Here is a 16,241-nt window from a genome sequence, read left to right as displayed (position 1 = left end):
CGCACTCTTGACTAGTGGAGGGTCGTTAGCTGAACGGGTAGGATAGGACGAAACCTTCCATTATAAGTATAATGAAGTATAAAAGTAACTAAATGTTTTCATAAAATTCCCAATCTTAGTTACTTAGGCAAAAGTGAATGGATGCAATTCCATGAAATTACACTTTGTGCCCTTGCGAAGACGTTAGTGGAGCGTGTGTGGTTAACCGGCACACTAAATGGGTCTAAGCAAAGGTAGCAAAGGGTGACTCAATGTTTGTCATATTTCGGTGGAGCGTGTGTGGTTTACCGGCACATCGAATAGGTGACTGTAACATGTGAGGGCACCATGTAAGTTTGCATGGTTATTCACACCCGCTTTGTGATCCTCGGCATCCCAGTCACAAACAAGAGGGGCATATCGAGATTTAAACATGCCATTGAAAGTTCAATGAATCTCAAAGGATCTAGGAGTTTTCATAGATTTAAAACATAAATTTCTTTTTCGTTTTTCATGGTGAAAATTAGTGAATCGTCATTCACTTACCTTCAAATATTATGCAATTAGGGTTACGACATCCCTCTCCCGAGTTGTAGAATATTGTGTTGGGTCCTAGCCTTAGTATCTCATTTGGGTGATTTACTAAGGACTCAATCAATCAACTAACTTGAATTTGTTTTCTCCCGTATTGTAGATGTCAAAGTTTGACAACTATGGTCTTCTCAAATCTCGTGGAATAAGCATTCCACATGAAGATGATATTCCACAATTCGATCGTGGAACAAGAGATCATGCTTCACTTCCTCCTCCTCCTCCAATTATTCTCCCTAACCCACAAGTTCAAAGGCTTGAAAAGTTCAAGATCACTCAAGCCCTTTTGGCAAGTAAACATAAAGAAAGAAAGCCGGTGTGTGCACACGTCCTAGGGATGAAGTCACACATTGATAGGTTAAGAATGTTGGGATCCGTTGTTTGTGAGGAAATGGCTGTTGATTGGGTTCTTCAGTCACTTCCTAACTCATATAGTGAGTTCGTAAGAGAGTACTATATGATGAACTACGACGTGACCCTTATAGATCTAACCTATATGCTTATTGTTGCTGAATCATAAATGATTTGGCGCAATAGAAAAGCAATGTTGATTGGTGAATCTGCCTTCGAGACCTCTATGGATATAGACAATGGCAACGAAAGACATGCTATGATCGAAAAGTTTGATCATAAGAGAAAGGCAATGTCTGAAGTAGTTCCATGTGCTGTTCCAAAAGAGTCAATCTGTTTTTATTGCCAAGAGAAGGGGCATTGGAGACGAAGCTGCCCTATTTACCTAAGAGATCGAAGAGATGGGAGAGTCGAAACGTATGGCTCTGCTTTAGGTAAAATCCATTGACTAACTCTTTTAAGCTTCATTCTAGATTCTGAATACATAATGTGATAAGATTACAATTGATGTTTTGTAGGATCGAAGAAAAGAAAGGAAGCTTAAGGGAAGAAGTGAGAAGAATCTAACCGTGAAGGAATGGATTTCGATCGCGTTTCTCGAAGATTAGATTCTTGAGCTACTACTTAGAGTTAGAATTAGATTGCTAAGAAAGATGTATTAGCATAAGTTTTTCAATGAGTTGCATTGTAAGGACAAATTTTTCCGCAATAAAATAAATTTTGATTTTAAATTTTATTTATTTATCCTTACAATGGCGTGTATGAAAAAAAATTGATGTTAAAATGTTTCTATTATTAGCAATAATGGATTTGGTTCTTATTATGTTATGGAAAGTCGAGAATTTACCAAATAGGGAGAGTTTCTCATCGCCCAAGTTTCAATTGGACAGAAACTTGGAATCATGCAACGTGGATGCACGATGAATGAGAAATTTCGTATTTGGAAATTAGACTAATTCATTGACAAAGTGTCAAGTGAAGGACTAGGAGATCGAGTACACAAAGTTGTGTGTTGATCAAAGTCCACCATAAGAGTAACGAGATATTCGTCATGATTTACTAAAGGTTTAGTAAATATAATTATACTTATAAGATTAAGTGTAATTCTGAATTGATTGAAAAAGTTTAAATCAATAGTAGAACGAATAACAAGAATCAAGTAGGCAGAGAGATAAAAGTTTCTCCATTCTAAGAAGAAGGGAGAGTACCTTTTATGCTTTATGATAGGTCTTAATGATTAAGAACCATATCTCAATTGATCCTCTAAGTGAGTCTTGGTACAATTATATGTCCAAGAAGAGGAATCAAAGATTGAAGAAATGGTCAAATCAAGAAGCCAATCATACTTCGTTCCAAAAACAAGTCTTAGAATTAAGATTGTGACAATGAGTGAAAAGTATTAAGAAGGTTTAAAACATTCATTAAATGTGGTAAGTTGTGATGTCTTAGATAAGACAAAGACCAACTAGGACCAATTTATGAAGAATTTTGATAAAAGCTACACTAACTCTTGAATATTTGTTTGTCAAGAAATGGTTATTGACAAAGAGAATCTTATATGTCAAGGAGTCAGTGGGAGTCTTAATGGTCTTGAAAGGTTTCAAGAACAAATCAAATAAACCTTATCGATCATCACTAGCACACGAGTTGAGGTTTACAACCTATTGTAATGACATTATTTTGTTTCTGTGCCAATCCAATCGAGTTAATTATGCATGAGAGTTCTATGAGTTCTCATTTTGAATGCATAAAAGGCAAAGCACCTTAATCAATGAAAGGTACATTGATAGGAAAGGGTGAGCTGCTTAACTACTTGGAAGACATGGTGGGCAGCTGTGCTACCATAAGGCAAGAAATCAAGATTAAGAAAGTTCGGTCCATATGAGTTTGAATTTGTCGTAAACCTTGGTTTTAACAAATTCACATGGATAGGAACAAATACACTACTTTAAATCTAAGTGTCATAAGATTTCCTCCTTCATGAAAATGATTGTGAGGAAATGCTTTCACTAAGAAAGATTTTAAGAAGATAGTGATTGTAAAATTGCATTCTCGAATTCAATTATGGTTACGGTATCCCTTTCCATAATTTGAATTGAGAGGTTTGGCAATTAGTCTTAATTGTTTAGACACACATATGAACTATCGAAGGCAAAGGTGTATAAGTTCAAGAAGCCTTGATAAAAGATTATCAAAGCACTATGTATTAGAAACATGGACTTAAGAAATTCAATAGGTATTGTCTTTCTGGAAGTTAAGATGTTTAAGAATACATGTCGAAGCTAGTGGGAGCATAAGTGTTATGTTTTATAATAATCATCAAGATAGTGGGAGCATAAAAGTTATGATTGTATGATTATTAAGGAAAGTATTGCAAGGTTAGCAATATTAATTATAGAAAACAAGAGTCATACTTTGCAAAGTCGCAATAGTTGAAGAATTGTTTTGCTATAATTAAGGGAGAGAATATTATGCTTCATTTCAAATCTAAAGGCTTAGGTTGTGGAATATTAATAAAATTTAGTCAAAGGTACATAGTGTGTTCTTAAAATTTCGATTATGATTATGGCATCCCTCTTCACAATTCGAATTTTGAGAACATAGCAAATAAAACATTATGCGTCGTGTCCCATACGCTTCGGGTATAGGATCGATTGCAAATGCTTTAATGTTTGACCATTCTAAAATTTTCCAAATGTCGAGCGTATTTAGAGGGAAAAGGGACTAGAATTGGTTTTGACTAAAACAATTAAACAACTATCAAAGGACAACCCAAAGTTCGACGAGGATTGGTCGCTTATGAGTATCGACATCATTACGAATAGATAAGATTCTATTAAGAATGAGTTGTCATATGGAACATATGGAAGCGTGTCCATATTGGGAATTGAATATTGAGAAATCTATGACTAGATTAGAAACTTCTATGCAAAAGGATGTTCAAAGAATGTACTTTGAGTGAGAGACATCACGTCTATGGAATTGTCTTGTAACAATCTCCGATAGAGGACTTTGTAATATCATGGGCAATAGTCTTTGTGACTTTGGTGCAATGACATTACGAAAGGATAGTTGCATAGAATGTTAGAATCTAGCATATTCTATAAGTAGCAAGAATTTGATATTCTTTGAGTTATGAAAAACGGATTTGGAGTTGTGAAATGAGAAGGAATGGAAATGTGTCCAATGAGATCTATTTCACAAAAGTAAGAACCATAGGTAAACATTGTGTGCATGCTAGGAGCATGGGACAAGTGTTGGAATTCGAGTAAGAAGTTGATTACCCGAAACGACAAATAATGAGTAATCAATATGGTGATAAATAAAAGGCGTTTTATTTATACTCAAAGGTTTGAGGCCATATGGGATTAGTATTATTCTTGTGTTTCACATTTGCATGTTTTGACTTCCAGAATAATTGAGTTTATTAAGAATAATTGAATTATTCAAACGGGCCACAGTCGTTCATATGTTGGAAGTAGATATGAATGAAGACTGTCATGAATTGGTGTGTGGATTGTCTAGAAGAGTATTAGACATAAGCAAATGTTTGCTGCAACGTTCATCAGTGCTTACGAATATGATTTGAGCATTGGATTAAACCCACGCTCACTTGGATCACTCCATGAAATTGTATCACGAGTGATTAGTGAGACGATAACATCTTATATTCTTGAAATCGAGACGTGTGAGTTGTATCTTGCGAATCGGTTGCACATTGATAATATGTAAACGCACTAGTAACTTGGTGTTATAAACATATTGTTGTGTGTGATTTGGTTAGTGAGTGCAAGCAAGCATTGTATCAAAGTTTATCCGTTCCTTTTATTCAAAATAGGATAAAAGCGATATCTTTGGGCCCCTCGATGATTTAGTGATGACAAACGTAAATGCTCGGCTGGGCTAGGGCTAATTTGATTTGTTCAATTAGTCAGTCGTCATAAATCAGAAATTGAGATATAATACAAAGAGAATGATTTGAAATCATATCTCATATGATATCTAGAATGGAGGAATATATGATCCCTTATCTAAGGACACGCGTATCTGATAGGATCAGAGTTGACAGCGGCTTTGGAAAGCTACGATTGCAGATCAGGATCTAAAGTCATACACATAATAGTTATTAGACTTATCCAAGTGGGAGACTATTGGATTAGTGTCTAAGTCCATAACTATTTTGGTATGTACTTGATCCGATGGTGCATGGTCCTTTTGGGTTGCCTTCACCAAAGCAACTTGATAGGATGAATTATGGAGAGAAAGGATTAAATATGATTTATTAATATATTATGGGAATAATATATTAAAGGAGAAATCATATTGTTTAATTAATATTAGTCAAGAATTAATTAGTAATTAGTTTTGTGACTAAAAGAGATTAATTAAACTTAAGGGACTGGAATTGTAATTATAAGATAATTGCAATTTGGGCCATGGATTGCCTTTTATTATAAGGTGGACGAATTCTACGGGGGAAGCCCATATGAAGTCGTCCAAGGCTTTAAGAAAGGACTCCATGGGTTGCTTAGGGCTTAAGCAACCAAATTAGGGTTTCCTTGTTAGATAACCCTAATAGCCTCACTATATATAGAACCCTTTAGGCTCAAGAACGTGGGAAACTAATCTTCTAGGGTTAGAACACGTTTTGGGCAGCCTCCATCCTCTCTCCTCTTCATCCTCTTGCTTATGGTGTTTGTGAACCATTAGAGGAGTGACACTTGTGACTCTAAGCCTTCCAAAGTCAATTAAAGGAGGAATTGGGATTGTTATTGCTACATAACAATCAAGGTAACATTATAAACCTTTTCTAATATCTAATATGATTACTTGTATGCTATAATTAGGGTTTATAGTCTTGGATTCAAAGCATGTACAATAGAGAAACCTAGATCCAAGCATTAGGGTTTGTATGAGCACATAGGATGTCTTATGACCAAAACCCATCACTTTCGCCATGTGTTTTTGTCAATTCATGATGCTCACGTTGTGAGGAAACACCCCCACATCGTGAGGGTTAAAGGTTTGACCGTTGACTTGACTATCATTGACTTTCTTAATATACCAATGTACTTTCATCAAAATCTTCAAACGATCATAACTTCCTCATATGGAATTCGTTTTCAATGATCTTTATATCCACATAATCCTCTCAACAAGATCTACAACATTATTTAATTATATTTTTATAAATATTATTTCTAAAAATAAAGCAACTCAAAGCTTTATCTTTTTTACTCAACTCATAATATTTATATTTCATGAATTAACACCTGTTACGAAAAACCGGGTGTTACAATTGGGTGTCGATACTGAGGCATCAATAGCCCTTATGATTTGTGGGATACCTAAGAAAAACACAAGGAGTTGAACGGGGAGATAACTTATTTAGGGAAACTATATTTGGAAAACACGGATACCCAAAAATACAAAGATGGTGATACATGGTCTTGGTATAATAAAGCTTATGAAAGAGAGTATCACTATTTACGATAGTAAATGGAAGAATGTTTATTAGATGTTTATTCCTTTGAAGAGCTTCAACCCAATAATAGGGTGGAAGACGGGCATGAAACAAGAGGGTACGAATGATATTATTGATGGAACGTAACATGAGTTCAGATTTACCATTTTGTTGGGATCACAGGCCCATCATTCACATCTCCACCAACAAAATTCATAGAACTCCTAGAAGCATTCACAGAGGCCCTAGAAACATTTATATACTCCTTAATCGCATGCTCTTTAATCATAGTAGGAGCATCGTTCATCCTTCCTTTAAAAAGGATTAATAGAAGACTTGGAGATATAACAACCGACAATGACTTAGCAACGAAAACAAAGTCATTTAATTTTCCATGATTATAGTTATCCTCTATATAATACTTCATCTTTTCACCCACCCAATTTTCAAGGTTACCTTTATCTTCACCATTGGCAAGCTTTAGCTTGTATCTTGCTATAGCTTCTTCCCTATGAAATTTGGTGCATTCACCATACACCTCAATAGTGGAGGGAGCATATGGGTTTGTTTTCTTGTAGATAGCATATCATCTAAGGTTCAATTGAGTCGTTAAAATTTTATTATACAAAATTCTAAGCTTCATCTTTTCTATTAATTCCTTGACTTTAGATTTTGCTATAGCCTTGTTTTGATTCTTCCAAATGGAACTTTTCTCCTTAGAAAACACATTCTTCTTCAAATCAAAAGCCTACACTAGTGTTATCTCTCCTCGGATCATGTTGGAAACTATATGATTTTCAACTTTCCTTTTGTGACTTTAGAGTAAGACAAAGGCTTTTCCTTCGTCACATAGAAGCCAATGGAGCATAACTACAAACTGTTTTTCAGAGCATGTTTTACAATTTGTTATTTAATTATGGAATATATCTTCTAAAGTATCGATATTATAATCAAAAAGCTTTGTGACTTCTTCCAACAAATTTTTAAATTTCATTCCGACATTTTCAATTTGTGTTTTGAGCCATGTTGTCATATCAATCTTCTAATCCTCAAAGGGGGCTAAATGTTAAGCAATTTCTATTTCAAACGAGATTCCTTTTTGATTCAAAGTTCTAGTTGTAGATAGAATAAAGAAGAAAACCCTGGTATGCAGGTGACTGGATTTTGGATTGGGAGAAGATGGGATATTGTCTCTTCTTAGGACACAACTTGTTATCTTGGTTCTCTAAACGTTAGAATACTATTTCTCGTTCTAGTGTTGAAGCAAAATATCGAGGAGTTGCTAATGTGGTTGTTGAGACGTGTTGGATACATAATATTCTTCTTAAGCTACATTATTCTCCTCATCGGGATACCCTTGTGTTGTGATAATTTCAATGCAATTTTTATGTCTTCAAATCCGGTTGATCAATTTTCTCTCTCCAATCAACGTCTTTCTCCTTATATCGACATACCTTATCATCTATAACTTTGTGATCTTTATATCTCTTTTCCTTCATCATGCCAAGTGATTCTAATAAACCTTCTTCTACCATCTACATCAAGAATGAATATACAAATGCATTCTAACTGAATTTCATTAATCAACATACATAAAAAATTACCACATTGACACTGAGGGTGTATGAGACAAGGGTTCGCTCCAGAACATGTGCTCTAAGATTATTTAATAGGTATCTGCAATAGCCGTGATTTTAGTGCAGTAATCATTGATAGAAAAGTTTCCCATCTCATGTAACAGGTAATCAAGGTTATTACAGACATTTTAGATAATTTTGGAGCGCCGGTTCCAGCGAAACCTTGTCTCATACACCCTCAATGCTAGTGCAGTATTTTTTGTATATATATATATATATATATATATATATATATATATATATATATATATTGATTAAGGAAAGTTAGGTAGAATGTATGTATATATTCATTCTTAATGTTGATGGTAGAAGAAGGTTTATTAGAATCACCTGGCATGATGAAGGAGAAGAGATAAAAAGATCATATAGTCGTAGATGGGAAGGTATGTCGATGTAAGGAGAAGGTCATTGACAGGAGAGAGAGAGAGAGAGAGAGAGAGAGAGAGAGAGAGATAGAGATAGAGAGAGATGGGATCGAATAGGTTTGAAAACATAAAAACCGCACTGAAATTATCATAATAAATAAGGGTAGCTCGATGAGGAGAATACTGTAGCTCGAGAAGAAGATTTTGTATCCAACACGTCTCGGCAACCCCATTAGGAACTCCCAATATTATGCTTCAACATTAGGATGAGAAATAGCATTATGATATTTAGAAGACCAAGATAATAGGTTGTGTCCTTAGAAGACACAATATCTCGTCTTCTATAATCCAACATCTAACCGCCTTCATACTAGGGCTTTCTCGTTTATTTTGTCTACAACTAGAACCTTGAATAGAAAAGGAATCTCGTTTAAAATAGAAATCACTCAACATTTAGCCCCCTTTAAGGATTGGAAAAATGATACAACTACATGGTTTAAAACATAAATTGAAAATGTTGAAATGACCTTTAAAAGGTTCTTAAAATAAGTCAAAAAGATTTCCGATTATGATATGGATACTTTAGAAGATATATTCCTAAATCAAATAACAAATCGTGAAACATGCTCTGAAAAACAGTTTGTAGATATGCTCAATTGGCTTTTGTTTGATGGAGGAAATGCCTTTATTTTACTCTTAAGTTGCAAAAGAAAATTTGAAAAGCATATGATTGCCATTATGAGTAGAAAAGAACCAACACTAGTTTAGGCTTTTGATTTGTATAAGAATGCATTTTCAAAGGAGAAAAGTTCTATTTGGAAGAATCAAAATAGAACATGGCATAATCTGAAGCCAAGGAATTAACAAAAAAGACAAATCCTAGAAGTTTGTACAAGAAAATGTTAATGAATCAATTAAATCTTAGATGCTATGTGTAACACCGTAAAAATTAAAACAATTTTTCGCAATTTCAAACACATTTTTACAAACTCATTCATTCATAACACGTCATAGTATCATGTCTTTGTTTCACAAAATATCTCCCAAGATCAAAATACATTAAATCCCATGTGTGTGTACGAATCAAGCCGACGCCTTCCCGCGGTCAACACTGGTACCTGAAACACATAACACATAACACTGTAAGCATAAGCTTAGTTAGTTCCTCAAAATACCACTCTAACACATAATAGCCACTCGAGGCTGTAACTCTATCGACCATCTGGTCAATGTGTCTCAGTGGGGCCCTCCAGCCCCAACTCTAGGTGGGCCCTCTGGCCCTAACTCTAGGGACCCGAAAGTCCTAACTCTGTAACTCTGAATCATGCATATCACATATCACAATAAATCACAACACATAAATAACATGCAAATACACTTGCATATAACTCTATAGTACTCTGTCACATAACTCGGTTACCACACTAGGTAAAGTATAGTGAGAAGACTCACCTCGGGTATCTCGGTAAATCTCTGACTCGGTAAACGCTAGCCTAGCCTCCACCTAATCATATGAAAGAAATACTCTATTTAATATAACTCTCAAAGGCTAGACTATGTCCTCTTATGACACTCTCAGAAGGGTAAAGGACCATTTTACCCCTCTCATAACTCAAAAGGCCCCACAATAGACCATACCCTAAAAGTCAACCAGAAGTCAACTTTCCGGGTTACGCTGCGCGTACCAGATGTGTACGCTGAGCGTACCCGACTGCATCTCAGAATCGGGGAACGCCACCCAGTACGCGGCGCGTACTGGGATTACGCCCGACGTACTCCCCAGCTTCAGCCCCTTAGCTCTTGAGGTCTTAAACAGTTAAGACCCACGTCCAAATTCTAGATCTGACGACATCTAAGCCCCTTAATCCATAAAGTTGATGACTTTAAGCCTTTGCATGGCTGAACAAGCCACCAACTCCCATAATGTCCCATCCTTTAACTCTAGAAGGCTTATTACACAAGCATGACCTCAAACTAACATCCAAGATGGAAACTTTATGGTTCTAAATCACTAATACCACTGAAATGGGACAGATCTCGGACCATGGAGCACTTTACACTCATAAAGTCTCCACCTTTGGGGTTTAACCCTAGAAATGGCACATGCAACAACAACCAAAAGAAGAGGAAAGTTTTGAACTTTATACCTCCAAGTGTAGCCCTTTTCTCTGTAGATCTCAGATCCAAAATGGCACCTCAAGCTTTATCTTCCAAGAGCTCCTTTCCTTCTCCTTCACTAGGTCACCAAAGCATAATTAGCTCCAACAACACTCTCACACACTAAGGACGATGGGAGGCTCTCTTTCAGGGTTTCAATCATTGATATGGAGGCTGAGAAATGAGCCTTAGCACCCTTTAAATAGTGCACAAGACGGATTAGGGTTTTTTCATCTGGGTCGGATACGCCCGGCGTAACTCTGGGTACGCCCCACGTACCTTGGCGACTCCGCGTCCAATTTAAGCGCATGAGTACGCTCAGCGTACCCCTCTGGTACGCCCAGCGTACTCACTTGCTATAAATCCTCTACTCAAGGACTAATCATGACCAATCGACAAAGAACAAGGATGAAAGAAATGTACCTGAATCTCGGGGTGTTACAATTTTCCCCCACTAGAACCAGACTTCGCCCCCGAAGTCTCATTCCTCGAACAACTCTGGATGTTGCCCTCGCATCTCCGACTCTGACTCCCTAGTCATCTCGGACCCCTTCCGATGTTGCCACTGAACCAAAACCAAAGGTACTTCCTTGTTCCTCAAAACCTTGATCTTCCGATCCCTGATTGCCACTGGCCTCTCAGCATAATTCAGGCTTGCTTCCACCTGAATATCCTCCAATGGTACCACTGTCGACTCATCGGCTATACACTTTCACAACTACAACATGTGGAAAGTGTCATGGATCTGACCTAGTTCTGCAGGTAGCTCCAACCGGTAGGCTACCCTGCCTACCCTGGCGATCACCCGAAAAGGACCGATATATCGGGGCCCCAACTTGCCCCTCTTCCTGAATCGGATCACTCCTTTCCAAGGAGAGACCTTCAGGAGTACAAAGTCGCCGACCTGGAACTCGAGCTCGAACCGGCGCCTGTCCGCATAACTCTTCTGACGACTCTGAGCGGTCAATAACCTCTTCCTGACCTGCTATATCTGCTCATTCTTCTGAAGCACGACCTCGGTACTACCCATAACACGCTGCCCGACCTCTCCCCAACAAATGGGGGTCCGACACCTTCTCCCATACAACAGCTCAAAGGGCGGCATACCAATGCTCGAATGATGGCTGTTGTTGTAAGAAAACTCTGCCAAGGGCAAATACGTGTCCCAACTCCCTCCGAAATCCAACACACATGCCCGGAGCATATCCTCGAGCGTCTGAATCGTCCGCTCGCTCTGTCCGTCAGTCTGGGGGTGGTATGCGGTACTAAAATGCAGCCTAGTAGCCAATTCCTCATGAAATTTCTTCCAGAATCTGGAAGTGAAACGCACATCTCGGTCTGAGACAATCGAGATCGACACTCCATGCCGCGATACCACTTCCCTCATGTACATCTCTGCCAACTTCTCTGCGGAAGAGCTCTCACTGATAGCAAGGAAGTGGGCGCTCTTTGTCAACCTGTCCACAATCACCCAAATTGCATCGACTCCCCTAGCAGTCCTTGGCAATTTGGTGATAAAATATATGGTAATCTGTTCCCACTTCCATTCGGGAACCTCCAACGACTGCAACTTACCATGCGGTCTCTGGTGCTCGGTCTTAACCCTACGACAGGTTAAGCACCTCTCAACAAACCACGCGACATCCCTCTTCATACAGGGCCATCAATACTCTCTCTTTAGTTCTAAATACATCTTAGTGGCCCCAGGATGGATCGAGAACTTCGACCGATGAGCCTCTTCCATCAAAATGGTACACGTCCCTCCGACAAACGGCACCCAGATACGACCCGGAAATGTCATAAGCTCCCGGCTATCGGTAACGAACTCCCATACCAACCCGACAACTCGCTCTCTCTTCTGGTTTTCTGATCTTATAGCCTCAGCCTGGGCCCCACGAATGGAGTCCAACACCGGATCCATCACAATCAATCTCAAACATACATCTCTCAATGTGGCGCTCTCCGACCTGTGGCTCAATGCATCGGCTACAACATTAGCCTTGCCCGGGTGGTATAGGATCTCACAATCATAATCCTTGACCACGTCCAACCACCTCCTCTATCGCATATTTCAGTTGGGTTGATCTATCAAATACTTCAAGCTCTTGTGGTCTGTGTATATCGTACACCGAACCCCGTACAGATAGTGACGCCAAATCTTAAGGGCGAACACCACTGCCCCCAACTCTAGATCGTGGGTGGGATACCTCGTCTCATGAGGCTTTAGCTGCCTCGATGCGTATGCTATCACATGCCCTCTCTGCATCAGCACCACTCCCAACCCCAAGATCGACGCATCACAATACACCACAAAGTCCTCCATTCCCTCTGGGAGGGCTAACACTGGGGCTTCACATAGCCTCTGGCGAAGTGTCTCGAAGGAGTCATGCTGCTCTGGGCCCCATGAAAAAGCGACACCCTTCCGGGTCAACCTGGTGAGTGGCACGACGATCTTGAAGAAATCCCTGATAAATCTCCGATAATAGCCTGCCAACCCTAAGAAACTCCTGATCTTGGAGGGTGACCTCGGCACCTCCCAACTCATCACTACCTCAACTTTGGCCGGGTTGGCCAATATCCCTTTCTGGTTAACGAGGTGCCCTAGGAACTAGACCTCTCGCAACCAGAAATCACACTTGGAGAATTTGGCATAAAGCCTCTCCGATCTCATAACTCCGAGGATCTCCCTCAAATGCTCCTCATGCTGCTCTCTAGATCTCGAATACACCAAAATGTCATCGATGAATACGATCACCGAGCGATCCAACATCGGCCTGCACACTCTGTTCATGAGGTCCATGAACACTGTTGGGGCATTGGTGAGTCCGAAAGGCATCACCACAAACTCGTAATGCCCATAACGAGTCCTGAAAGCTGTCTTCTGTATGTCCTCATCTCGCACCCTTACCAGATGATACCCAGAACTCACATCGATATTGGAGAACCAAGATGATCCCTGCAACTGATCGAACAAATCGTCGATCCTCGGCAACGGGTAACGGTTCTTGACCGTCAGCTTGTTCAACTCCCGGTAATCAATGCACATCCGGCGTGAAGCATCCTTTTTCTTGACAAAAAGGATAGGCGCTCCCCACGGCGAGCTGCTCGGCCGAATAAACCCCTTTCCCATCAACTCCTGAAGTTGCGATGATAACTCCTGCATCTCTGGAGGTGCAAGGCGATAGGGCACCTTGGTGATAGGCGTGGCCCCCGGAACCAAATCGATACTGAACTCCACTTGCCTCACGGGAGGCACGCCCGACAACTCCTCTGGAAATACGTCCGGGAACTCACGCACTATCGGAACCTCATCAACCATCCTCGGTCTCTCTGAATCAACCCGCATATCCATCACATACGCTACAAAGCCCTTATAGCCCTACTGTAGACACTGCCTCAGTCTAGCGGCCGAACAAAATGCTGACCCAGAACGTGTACCCTCACCGTACACCGTAAGAACTACCCCACTAGGGTCTCGTATGGTCACCAGCTGTCGCTCGCAGTCGATAACCGCTCCAAATCTGCTCAACCAGTCCATGCCCACGATGACACAGACATCACCCATCGGAATAGGAACTAAATCGATCGGGAACTCAACACCGAAAATCTAGAGTACGCACCCTCGGATCACCTCTGTGGCATATATCACCCTCTCGTCAGCTATGGAAACTCTCAGAGGTTGACTCAACGCCTCACGACTAACACTGATGTGCTGACTAAAAGCCAAAGATACAAAAGACCGACTCGCACCTGAGTCAAATAACACCAAGGCAGGTACAGAACTCACAAGAAAAGTACCTACGCATAACATAATATAAGCACAAAATCTCAACATCAAAATAAATACACGAAAGAATACATACCAGCCACGACATCGGGCGCTGCGCGGACCTCCTCCGCGGTCAACTGAAAGGCTCTCCCTCATGCCTTCGGTGCCTTGGCCTTCACTGGCCGACTCTCAGTAGCTCTGATGGCAGCAGGGGAAAATCCCTGAGATGCTCCCTGTGCTGATCCCCGCAGTTGCGGACACTCTGCCTTCCGGTGTCCGGTCTGGTTGCAGTGAAAACATACTGCAAACCCCTTGGGGCAGTCCTTGGCCATATGCCCCTCCTTGCCACATTTGTAGCAAGACCCTGATCTGCACACCCTATCGTGGCTCTTGCCGCACTTACCACAAGTACGGCCCCTCTGGTTCCCTGATCTCGAATCAGCGGGCTTGGCCCGCTTGGCTACCGGCTGAGACTGCACCGGTCGCTGGTCCCTCCCTTGAGACTCAGCCTCCTCCCTAGCCTGGGTCTCCAACTCTATCTCCCTCTTCCGGGCATTTTCCTGAAGCTCGGCAAATGTCCGGTACGTCGAGTTCACCACGAACACTCGTATATCCCTCCTCAAAATGCTCAGATATCGGCTCATACGTGCCTGCTCGGAGGACACGTGCTCTGGGCAGAACATCGCCTGCTCATGAAACATCCTCGTAATCACAGTAATAGATTTAGTACCCTGCTTGAGGGTCAGAAACTCCTGGGCCAAACGCTCCCTCTCCACCTGGGGAACGTACTCATCTCGGAACATAGCAGTAAACCTCTCCCAGGTCACTGCTGCAAGCTCAGCAGGCGTATAGTGTGCCGTCACAAACTTCCACTAATCCTTCGCTCCCAAGCGGAGCTGGTTCAGCGTGAATCGGACTCTCAAATGCTCTGGAGATGAGCAAGTAAAGAAACACCCCTCTATGTCTGAAATCCATCTCATCTCCGCAATCGGGTCCTGGGTCCCGTCAAACTCCGGTGGTTTTGTGTTGCTGAACTCTTGGAACAACAACGCATCACCACCCTGCGGCCTAGTCGCAACTATAGCTGCAGTGGCCGCAGCAACAACAGCCTCAGAAAGAGCAGCGTACTTCTTATCAAATGTCTCTATCAGCGTGGTCTTGATAGACCCGAACATCTCTGGTATCTCTGCCCTGATGGCCGCAGCCACCTCCTCCTTAATGATCCTACGGATCTCCTCATCCCTCGTACCGCTGGTCCCTGGTGTGTGGCGAGTCCCAACCATGATCTCCCTCTCTCTGAAACACTACACAAGAATAAATATCAGGGACTCGCCCGAGTATACTGACACTCGAATACTCCACTCTACTTGTCCCTTGGTACTCCAAGGATTCTTACTTGGACTGTGCACTGACCCAGTGTCTTCAGTAGTACGGGCCCAATACTACCATCCACACCGCATCAGCATTCACCCCAAGTCCTCCTCCCAGAGTCCCAAGTCCCAAGTACCCTACTCTCTCTAATCATATGATACTCGCTAGTAGATCTCTCACAACCTCTTCGCTGCTACCTAAACACTCTGAAGTATTCCTAGCGGCAAGACTCCTAGACTCAGGCATCACATATCAGGCCACTCTAGTCCTAATAAGAATACCTATTCTACTCTAGCATGCATATCATAGCTCATCATATAACGTATCACATCATATCTTATAACACTTATAATAATGGTATTTTGGGAAATCACCGTTCGGGCGCTGGCTGTTCGTACACACGAATGTACTCTGTTCGTCTCGTAAGTTCTTCTTTTGAAAACTTGTTTTATTATCAAAATTTCCTCAAATTCTCGGTTTGAGTTCAGATACGCCCGAAGGTGCACCCGAATCCCTCAAACCTAGGCTCTGATACCAACTTGTAACACCGTAAAAAT

The sequence above is a fragment of the Lactuca serriola genome, chromosome 7 (genome assembly GCF_051521515.1).
Source record: "Lactuca serriola cultivar US96UC23 chromosome 7, Lser_US96UC23_V15, whole genome shotgun sequence".
In the NCBI taxonomy this organism is placed as follows: Eukaryota; Viridiplantae; Streptophyta; class Magnoliopsida; order Asterales; family Asteraceae; genus Lactuca; species Lactuca serriola.
This window is presented reverse-complemented; position numbering follows the sequence as displayed.